The sequence below is a fragment of the Neopelma chrysocephalum genome, unplaced genomic scaffold (assembly GCF_003984885.1).
Source record: "Neopelma chrysocephalum unplaced genomic scaffold, ASM398488v2 Primary Assembly neopelma1_97010, whole genome shotgun sequence".
NCBI lineage: Eukaryota > Metazoa > Chordata > Aves > Passeriformes > Pipridae > Neopelma > Neopelma chrysocephalum.
The window spans coordinates 323,865-335,190 of NW_020925652.1; the positions used below are offsets into that span (position 1 = coordinate 323,865).

At 43.5% G+C, this 11,326-nt stretch overlaps 1 pseudogene; it reads left to right on the plus strand.

Annotated features, from left to right (window-relative positions):
• LOC113960996 overlaps positions 1–9,515 on the plus strand; it is a 126,831-nt pseudogene extending 117,316 nt beyond the window's left edge.
• The last annotated feature ends 1,811 nt before the right edge of the window (positions 9,516–11,326 follow it).

Genomic DNA, 11,326 nt, shown 5'->3' on the forward strand with positions numbered 1-11,326 from the left:
CCCCCCCTCTGCCAATCTTGAAAGGTGGGAACCAGGCCAGACACAAAAACTCTGCGCAGGCCCAGGGAGAGTAAGGGAAAGAAAATATGAGAGTGGAAAGATGCATATAGTCACCACCCACGGGGTCCAGCGATGACACTTGGTAGTTGCCGCTTCCATGTCTGTCAGTTGAAGTGGTGACCTTGATCTGCTGGGGGTGAAGGAGGGAAGCCCTCACACTCCAAGAAGTTATGAATTATTATATCCATGGTTAGTGTCATGGGTCATGTCTCGAGCCTCTAACCTCTCCCTGGGCCTGCGCAGAGTTTTTGTGTCTGGCCTGGTTCCCACCTTTCAAGATTGGCAGAGGGGGGGTGAAACAGGAGGGTAGGCCCAAAAGAGTTAACTAAGAAACTTGGCCCTGCTAACAAGTTACCTACATCCAAAACGATCTGTGCTTGTTCTGTTCTACTTACTGGACCAAAGCTTAACAGAATGTTAGAGGTACATGTAATAGACCTAGAAGCAATAAATTAGGACGCAGTAAGATAAAGTAGACATTTGAATAGGAGAAATAGGTCAGGAGCCAGGGCTTTCTCCAAGCTTGAGTGAGCGGGTCAAGAACAATGGAAAGGAAAAAGGGTCAGGCTGATGAAGAAGAGTATAAGCCCCCAGCCCCATGGGAGGAAGAGAGGAACTACCCCCAGAATTGAGGGCCAAGAGAAGTGCCGCCCCAAGCTCCGCCTGAGCTCCACCTATACTCCGCCTGTTATCACTATGTATGAATAGATGTTGTAATCACTTGAATATGCATTTAATCACATCTGAAAATTGCATAAAAACTGCTGATTTTGTGTGAAGTCTTTGAGCAAGTTTTTCCAGCAATAGCTGGTTTGCTCCCAGCGCTGCTAATAAATACCTTTGCTGCTCAAAAGATCAAAGCTCTCTGGGCAGTTCATTATACCCAATTTTTCGGATTCAGGGGATGGGCTTTGATGGGTCATCAGAGGTATAAACTCAAACTCGGCTCTTTCTGCCTTTTCAGGGCTTGGCACCTTAAGCACTGGAGGGAGGGATGGGCCCAAGTGCCCATTAGAGGTATAATGCAAAAGTCAAAAGCCTGCAAAAGTCCCTTGGCAATCCTAGAATGCATAAATCATTAACTATTTCAGTCTCTGATGGGAAGGCACTACCCACACTTGTTGCCTTGCCAATTTTCACCTGCTGTATGGCCTTGAGGGTTTCTCCTAAAGTGGGGGCAGTGTCCAATTCATATTTCACCGGTTGTTGTGTGATGGACTGAATTGCTGAGTCTTGGACTAGACAGTTGGTACTGAAAAGAGTCTGAAAGTGTTCAGACCATAGATTCAAAATGGAGGTTTTATCTGTCAGAAGTGTTTGACCATCAGCGCTGAGTAGAGGGCTTTGGACTTGGTATGTAGGCCCGTATGCTGTTTTCAGGGCCTCATAGAATCCTTTGTGATCGGCCGTGTCTGCTCATAATTGAGTTTTTTCAGCTAGATTGATGCCTTAAGCCCCTAATGTTTTTTTATTTTTCTAATATTTGTAAACCTTATAAGTTTTATAAGTAGTAGAGGTAGATTTTAAAAGCAACAACCCTTATCCCTCTACCCTGTAGCACCCTTTAGTTTACAAATTCCTTAACCTTCTTACCCCATTCCATGTTCCCTATATCAACCCTACCCCCGAATCCAGTAGAAATGTTTAGTCTCTTGTCAAGGCAAGGCCTGTTCTGTTTGGAGAATGCTTGTATCTTAGCCTAAACTGCAGAACAGAGTCAAGAACTGGGTACCTGTCTACCCTTTGTGCTCTGAAGATGGTGAAGATGATGAAGAAAAGTCCCCAGACCCAATTCCCAGGGGGTGGGCCAGGGGGTGGATCAGGGCAAAAGTAACAGGGTGGACACACTTGGGACTGGACAGATATTGTTATAAAATGTAACATCTCAGGCACAGCCTGGGCATGTCGTGTAACATCTTTTGCCTTGGCACAATTAAACCCTTTCCTTATCTCACCCCTAATTAACTGTTTCTGAGTTTTTTTCTTAGCACCAGTTGAGCAGGCATCAAGATCGATCCACCACTTGTTCTGGATGTCACGGAGTTTCTGTTGGAGTTTGCTGCATGCAAGACGAAAGGCTGTTTTTCTTGCGTGACAGGATGGCAGTGCAAGGTGTGCTTGGTGAGTGGTTCTCTTCTTCCTCAACAATTCCTGGATCTCTTGATTGTTTTCATCAAACCAGTCCTTGTTCTTCTTGAGGGAGAACCCTAAGGATTCTTCGGAGGATTGCAGGGTGCTGTTTTTAATATGGTGCCAAATTGTTTCAGGAGAGGAATCTGTAGAATCTGTGGAATGGTTTTCGAGCCTAGTTTGAAGGTTTGCCTGGAATCTGTCTCTTACTGTGGCTGATTGGAGATTGTTAACTTGGAGTCTTCTCCTTGGGATACTGTCCCTTTTGGGTTTGAATTTGAGATTGAAATTGAGTTTACAGCGCACAAGCCGATGGTCTGTTTGGCATTCTGCACTGGGCATCATGCGGGTATGGTGGACATCGTGGACATCTCTCCGTCGCACCAAGACATAATCAATGAGGTGCCAATGCTTAGATCTGGTGTGCATCCAGGTTGTCTTCAGACTATTTTTCTGCTGAAAGATAGTATTAGTGATGGTGAGCTGTTGCTCCTCACAGAATTCTAGCAGAAGTCGACCATTATCTTTGCAGTTTCCAACACCATGTTTGCCTAATATTCCTTTCCAGGCTTCAGAATTCTTACCTACTCTGGCATTGAAATCACCAAGGATAATGATCTTATCATCTGCAGGAACCTTTTGGGTAAGGCGGTGCAGGTCAGTGTAAAATTTATCTTTTTCAGCAGGGTCAGCTTGGAGAGTTGGGGCATATATACTAAAGATGACAACATGTTGCTTGTTGTTTAGTGGAAGGCGTAGGGAGATAATGCGGTCAGAGTGACCTGTCGGCAGATTTTCGAGTTTAGGAACAATAGAGTTTTTGATCATGAAGCCGACTCCTGAGAGATGTTTTTCGGTTCTGGGCTTACCTGACCAAAAGAGTGTGTAACCGGCACCATGTTCTCTGAGGTTGCCTTCCTCATGAAGGGGAACTTCACTGAGAGCAGCAATGTCCATGTTGAGACGAGCCAGTTCATGGGCAATTAGGGCAGAGCGTTGCTCAGGACGTTCGCTATCCACAGAATCGAGCATGGTTCTGATATTCCAACATGCTAGAGTTAATTTAGGTACACCTTTGGAGGCAGGTGCATGCCTTTATCTTTTGATCTTTGTGTGCCCGCATTGGAAGAAGATGCCCGTTGGTCTGCGGTTAACCAACCGGCCGAAGGGGGAGATGAGCTTTGTTTAGGCCACCTTTTCTAGGCCCCTCTCTGAGTGGAGCAAGCAGTGCTGTCCTTGAAAAGGCTACTTGGTCGTTCAGGGTGCTGCCCCAAGAGACTGTCATCTCCGTCAGTCTCAAATGACCAATATCCTGAACCGCCTGCATGCAGGGTTGAGTCTGCGGCTTCCAGTGCACCTTTCACCTACTGTTTCGACCCTCGTCTGTTGCTACAGGACTTTTTGCATGTGGGTAAAGCCTTCAAGCCTGCTCAATGGATATTTTATGTGAGATGCAGTATGCACGGAACTGAACCCACCCTTTAATCCTGAGGTTCATCTGTCAGGACCTAGCAAGCGACAGCGAGGTCCCCAGGATGTAGGTTTGATTAGAGTGACCTTCTCTTAGATGGTCAGTGGCCTTATGGGCTAAGCGAGCTCCATCTGCCCGGGTTCGGGATTAGAGTTGTCCTTCTCCTAGGATGACTGCCAGAAGGCTAACGAGCTCATCCTGCCCAAGGATGTATTGTATCTGGTCCTACGGTTTTGACCTGTCTGGCACGGGCGACCCTACCAAAGGCATGTACCATCGCCAGCATAGCTCGCAGCCACATAGGGGTTCAAAGGTTTCATCCCTATTAGAATGATTTGGGCAGGTCTTTCATTTCCTACTTTCCTATCGCCTATCTATATACAATCTCAAGGAAATACCCAGGAACAGCTCTTTGCCCTGACCACCCTTTCAGGATGTAACAGAGCAAAGCAAATATATCCAGAACATGCCGAACCTGGGCAGTAGCCGCAGGTGAGCCAAAAACAAACAAACAAATAAACCGTTCTGGCCCCCGTAACCATCCAAGGCTTGGGTACCTTTCAAGGCCCCAGCTTGCCCAGGACCCCCAACATTCTAAAGGAACCCATTATCCACCCTGACCTTATCCTTACCCCACTGTGTTACCACATATCTTCAGGCTCACTGCTCACCTGCGACATTATATACAGGATTGCCCCTCTCACCCTCCAGGCAGTCCGAGGACCCCCATGGCCTGTTCGACACCCTTCCCCTCCCCCAGACCTGGAACTGCAAACCTCTGTGTGCTCCGAAGCTCCCCTCTCCTCTTCCACGTGGGCGCAGTACCCACCGGCGAGGCTCCCCCTCTTTCTCTCTTTTCTCCCGCCGGGGATAGGGTGGGGGCCGACCGTGGCCGCACCCGGGGGCCAGGGTCCCCGGACCTCCGCCTCACACGGCGTGGGGTCTGCCGGGGTTCCCGGACCTCCACCGCCACTTCGAGGAGATTAGAGCTTAATTAAATGTTCACTTAAGGAGACTTACTGCCTAAGAAGAAACCCCTTTTCCAAAGATAGGGCAAATGTTCTTTCCCTCTTACATCCAAGGAAAAGTTGCCTCTGTAGGCAGCTCCCTGGAATGCGGAGAGATAAAACAGATGTTATAGACAGGCACAGCAGAGAGGACAGAGAGATAATAAAACTGAAGAAGAAGGAGGAGGTGTCTCTTTCTCTCAGGCCTAGTGCTTCTTCACAGCCTGATGCAGGTTTTCATTTGTAGATTTTAGTGTCCTCGTCTTCAGAACAAACCTTTTTGGATTCTTTCCACTGCCTTGGCATTTTTGGGGGTACCTGCATGTATTTTACCACATACTAATCAAAGAGGTTAAAGAATTATAAAGCCCTTAAAATGTTTTATTCTGGGCTTCTTATAAGAATTTTTACATTTGAATAATATGAAGACATTCTTCTTTACTGCTTCATTCTGTTTAAAGTATCCCCAGGCTTCTACTCCAGGAGAGCAATGCCAGGATGAGGTATTCATTTCAGGACAGCAGAATTACTCATCTGCCATGCTTAGTCTCAAAGATATTCCTCCAGACAGCATGAAGAAAACAGCTATGCAGGTAATTATCTACATGATAATATCTATGGATAGGATATATTTATTATTATTTGTAGAAATATCTGTTGGGATAGCAATTGCAACTGGGTTCTTTAAAATGTAAAACAGGATTTGACTTTCACACAGGTATTAAAGGTGGTGTAACTGAAATAGCATCCTATTTTTGGAAGACAAAATAGTTAACTATATGAAGGGGGATAGTTTTCATTTTTCTTCAGCAGAGGCTTTGAAAGAAGAAATTTATTTTTAATATTGAGAAATAGAGTATTTTAATATTTTTGTATCCTATAGCTAGGGGGATAATGGTCATAGGCAGAAAAACCTGTAGCTCAAAACTGTAGCATTTTTTGAACATGGGAATCATATAGATGGATGAGTGACTACTTAGGTTGGGCAAGAGTGTGAGGCACACAGGTGAGGAGGGAAAAGGCTGCCCATCTTAATGCAGAGCTGAACACTAACTCTGAGATTTCAGTAAGAAATGTCATTTCCAGCATCATTCTCAGTGAAATGGTTTGAATGCACTGTATGTCTTTACGGTTCTGTACCTTACTGTTGTTTGTCATCATTATACCTATCACATCAGTGACACATTTTCACAAAATAACAACATTTATTGGAAATATCATTACACTTTTCATAATAAAAGCTTGAACTTTTATGTGAATTTGCTCAGGTTTTCTTGTGAACTTGTCACCAAAAGATGCTCAGAGAGCATATATTTTCTGTCTTTAGCTGTGTGGGATTCTTATTTTGTGTATGACCTACTGGGAATTGTTGTAAAAATATATGAATTTTACATAATAAAAGTGCACAATAATCATATCAGCCAAGTGTCAATACTGTCAGTTGCACTGCCAGAAAATAATGATTGAGATAACTCAGTGCAACAAGTGCTATAACCAAAGACCTTGTCTAGTCTGTTCTAGTAGATTAGCACTCAAGTTTTCATTTTTCAGATTTTTCTCAGGAGGCCAGAGATGATGAATATAAACAAAATTGAGTGCAATTGTACATAATCCAGAAGAGTAGTTTTAGTAATGTTCCTGGAATTAAAATCAGTCAGGCATGAGAAATATTGAAATAATAAAGGAGGAGTTAAGGATTGCTGCCTATAAAATGTGTCACATTGAGTATTCATGTTTTATTCAGATACCTTTGAGAAATGGACAAATGTGCCAGCCTCAAAGACCTCAGGCAAACTACAGACAAGTCCATCTCCCTCCTCAGTCCTCAGTAGTAAGACATACATCTAGAGAACAATTAATTGATTATCTGATGTTAAAAGTTGCCCACCAACTTCCCTATATCCAGTCTCAGTGTTCCCCCAGACAAAGCCATGAATTGGCAAAACAAGAGGTAAGAATAAAATCTAACGTGAATATATGACATCTGTCCATCAGTGGAGTGAATTGTCATATTGTTTTTGTTTATTACTGTTTCTCTGTAGATGGTGACAGAAATCATACAGAAATTTATCTCCAGCAGAAGACAATGTTAACTCAGTACAATCCTACTACTGAAATCACACATTCCTTCTAGTTTTGAGCTCTTTTTCCTTTTAATGTGAGCATTTTAAAAGAGAAATGTCATAGTTTTTTAACAGAATATACCAGAAACTTATACTTGCATCTTTATACTGAGATAGAAATTAATTTCTTGACTAGATTTATTGATGATCAACTAATTATTGATGCAGTAACTGAAAAAAATGCAAAATAGCAGTGCAACTTAGAGCACTTTGCATCTATTCATTGCTATCCAGAATTGATCAAAAACCTGCAAATATAGAAGTGTGTAGCCCTAAACAAAAACCAGGATAAAAAAAAGTGTAAGCATCTGATGCATGCATGATAATTATTGTGTTTATTTATGACAGATAGATGTGGGTAAGAAATTCTTATAGAATTTAATCCATCTTTCATTATGGGCAACTTTCTGCCTGTTCTTGGACATAGGATGTTTCTTCTGTATTGTTTTGGTTTTTTGCGAAAATACTGAGAGCTACGTTTTCATTCTGTGCTACAATGAGAACATCCACTTTCTGTGTAAAATAAGTTTTCTAGTCAACTCTTCTGGCAAGAGAAAGGGGAGACTGTGTTGGCTACATAGAACTTAAAGTAAAAGTAGGAACTACACTTGATTTTTAAAATTCAGCTATGAGTAGCAAAGAAATAGGAAGAACAAGTTCTTTCATATGAACATGTATATTTTCTTGGGGCATTAAATTAATTTATGCAATATTTAAAGCATACACTGACTACTGTGATTATAATCATAGCTCTGTCATTGCCCCTGACAACCCTTTTCCCCAACTGCAACTCTTACATCCCCCTCCATCCTGCAGTTCTTGCCAGTCTTTGCTGCGTCTCCCACATCTGACAGGCTAAACATGCGCAGGAACTGACAGAAGCTAACTCTTGGCTGGCTGATATCTGTCTGGTCACAGCATGTACCTCCTGACTGCCCCATCTGCTGCAGGCAAGTCAAGTAGATTGCTCCAGGAGCCATGGTTTCTGGGATGCAACTGTACAGTTCTTTTCTGTACATAATCAGTACTTTTCAAATCTTTATTGTATCAAATTTGTCGGATGGACTCATAAGTTATTTTGGAAGGGGTTAAGGAAATGGAAAAAGGAATTATATAAGCCTTACTGTCTTAGGGAAACAGGCTAAAAGGCCTTTGGGAACAGTGCTGTAGCCACCCTTAAAAGTTGCAGAGCTTGTTAAAAATTATTAATTATTCACCACATTACTAGTTTGAGAATGCTTATAGAGTCAAGTCTGCTGCATTTCTGTTTTCTAAAAAAAAACAAATCAAAGCACAAAACCTAAAAAACCCCCACTATTATCTTAATTAGGCCACAGCCTCATGAGAACTTTAAAACAAAGTGAACACAGAGTCTAATTTTTCCAATGAAACAAAAAGCCAACAAGCACACAGAAAAAAAACCAAACCAAAAAACCCCACTAAGATCAAGTTGTTCCAAGTAAAGGATAGTTTGTTTTTGAGCATGGCAAATAGTTCTGTACTTGTTCTTCCTCATTGAGGCAAGACAAAGCTGGCCTTAAGTCCTAGTTCTCTTACCAATGTAGACAAATTTAAGGAAGTAAGGGAACTCTCCAACATTCCATTAAGGAACAAGAAGCATGTTAAACTTCTAAAAATATTGGTAGCATGTTTGTTATGTATTTATTGAGTGGACTGTGTGTGAAAGTGTGACTTCAGTTTTAATGATTTATTCCTGTATTTATGGAATTTCATTTGTCTGTGTGACATCTATAATGAAGTTTTCTTTTGCCCTGCTGGTGCTCTACTTGGATTTTACTTTTTGTTTAATGAGAAATTCATAGTTTGAAAAAGAGCTGAAGAAGTTGCATTTGCATGCTTAGACAATTGCAGACTGTCTTCTCATAACTAACAATATTTTTTTTGTGTAACAGCATGTTCTTCACACTTGTGATAGTCCCAGTGACAGTGTAAGAATAGTCCTACTGTCCTATTGCCACTTAGACATCTGCAGGTTTTGACTATCATCTCTCCCAAAATTACTTTTCTATGCTTGATTTTGCAACATTCTCTGTAAAACATGCATTAGACATGCATATTACAACTAGTAGATCGGAACAGGTTACTCAGGGATTTATCCAGGAAGGTGTCATAGGTTTACTTGTTCTAAAAAAAACCGAGCTGGGAATTATTTTTCTTTCCCCTGCATCACTGTAAAAGAAAGATGTTTAACAAGGGAGGGGGAAGGTGGTTTTTTGGCTGGGGTGATTGACACACACAAAAGAACTGACTGCAGTCTGCATTCCAGACTGATGACCGTCAGAAAACTCGGGAAACAGCAGGCACTCCACTTTTGCCCTGACTCAGGGGTGGGTGTGTGTGTGGAAAGGCTCTGAGTTCACTTTGTTTTCGACTGGGTCATCTGGCTGCTTCTGGCCCCGGTTCGTCTCCGTTCTCCTGCGCCCTGTTCTGCCCCCAGGCCAGACTTGTTCAGATTTCATCGGAGAGTCTTGACCCTTCTGCAAAGGAACCTTTGGGGGAGTCCCAGTCGGAGTCAGCTGCCGACAGCGTGAGTCTGTGGGAAGAGCCCCTTTTTCCCCTTTTCTCCTCCCCCTTCTCGGTAGGGGGGATATCTCCATTTTCCGCTTCTCCTGCACACCGGGGCCCCCACACAACAATGGCCAGAGCCCACCAGCGCCCCCTGCCGACCATGAGGAGCAACTACAGGCTCTGCTCCTCCAGTGATCCAACATCACCCCCTCCTGATCTTGGTTAGAATTGTGCCAAAAGGCAGAAAGTACTGAACTGTTTTTTCTTGGAGGGGACTTTGAGTACAGGATTATTGTTTAGTTGTTTTTGTGTTCTTTTGTTGTTCTACCAATACACATATACCCTTTAATAAAGGGCTGTTATCTTCTCTTTCTCCACACTTCCTCAATTGGATCCTCTAAATTTCAGATTTACAATTGCTTAGAGGGAGGAACTTGGTCTTCCTCATAACTCATCCTCCTTAGCAAAACACTTCAGTCTCATTAAACTGAGACAGAAGGTTTTATAAAACTTCCAAGGACAAAGACAGCATAACCTCTCAGAGCAACCTTGTCCACTGCTAGACATGGCGGGGGATGGGAATTTTCATTGTATCCAGTCTGAACTGTGTTCCACAAAGGGGTAGACTGCTGGGGGTGCGGAATTAGTGTGTCACAATATAATGGTTTCAGTATTAGTAACAAAAAGCCCCTCTTTTCTACTTTCTATTACTACTGTCTCAACTCCCAAGCTATAGTAGCAGGCCTTGTGGTAAGTTGGATCAGTTCCTACCAGATTGCTTGTTTAAAATGTCTGAATTTAATTGCTGAATAATAACATGCTCTCCTTCTTGTTAAATCAGCCCATCACATGAAAGGTGAGAGTTCTTCTAGATACAGACTTCATAAGGAATTAAAGGTACTGGATTTTTGAGGATACAGAGGAACATAGAGGAGAACAACCTGTCATGGTTTTAGCAAGGCCCAAAATCCAATTCTGATTCCTAGCCCCCCACCCACATCTCAACCCCATGTGAGATGGGTTTTCCAGACAAAAACACGAGACTCAATATGGGGGAAGGAATATATTACAAAGACTATACAAATAAATACTTATATTATAATACATTGCATATAATCTTAACTCTATATCTATCTCTACCATGACAATAATATTTACAGTGGGCCAAATCTCTTCTCTCTCCAAATAAAAGTCCAGGAGAGAAGAAGAAGAAAAGACCCCTTCCAGTCTGTGAGCAGCAGGTCTTCCTCTCTAGGCAGCAGGCTCTCTTCTTCTAACCACAAGAACAGTTGCTGGCTCTCTGCCAGCACACACGAGGGAGGTTTCCAAGTCTCTCTCGGCCCCTGTCTCCAAACAAGGGGTCTTTCCATGGGCTGCGTAACCCCAGACACGGCCGCTACACCATGGTCATATCACGAAGCACCGGGGTCTCCGTGACGGTCTGGTATCCTCAGGGGAAATCAAGCCCCTGTGCAGAGCTCCCATGCTCTGCCTCAAAGATGGCTGCCAGCTTCTCTGAAGCTGGAGCAGGGGGGGCCAAGGTCACCCCCCCACACACACACATTCCTTCGGCCGTCCTGGCTTATCTCTCAGGAGGCCATGAGCTTCCTAGCTCCTCTCAGCAGTGCATATTGCACTTTAGGACTCCTCTCAGTCCACCACCCCCTCCTCTTTCTCGGAGGGGTCTCTAGTGAGTTTGGGGGTTTTGGTTTGTCCAGTTCTTACCCTCCAAAACTCTGTTCCTGCTGCTGGCTCGGTTCTACTCCTGCTGCTGCTTCTTCCTTCTCTTCAGACATCTCTGTGTCTTCCATGCAGCATACCGGCTTCTGCTGCTCCTTTTGGTCCTTATCAGTTGGCTCTTTGCCACTGCTCTTCGGACACTGCTGTGTCTACTGCTGCTCCGTCTGCTCCCAGCGTCTCCCAAGGCTGCCTACCGGGAGAAATTCTCCCAGCTCTTAGCCACAGGCACTCAGCCCAGTTCTGAGTCCCTGCAGCCCCCCAACCGG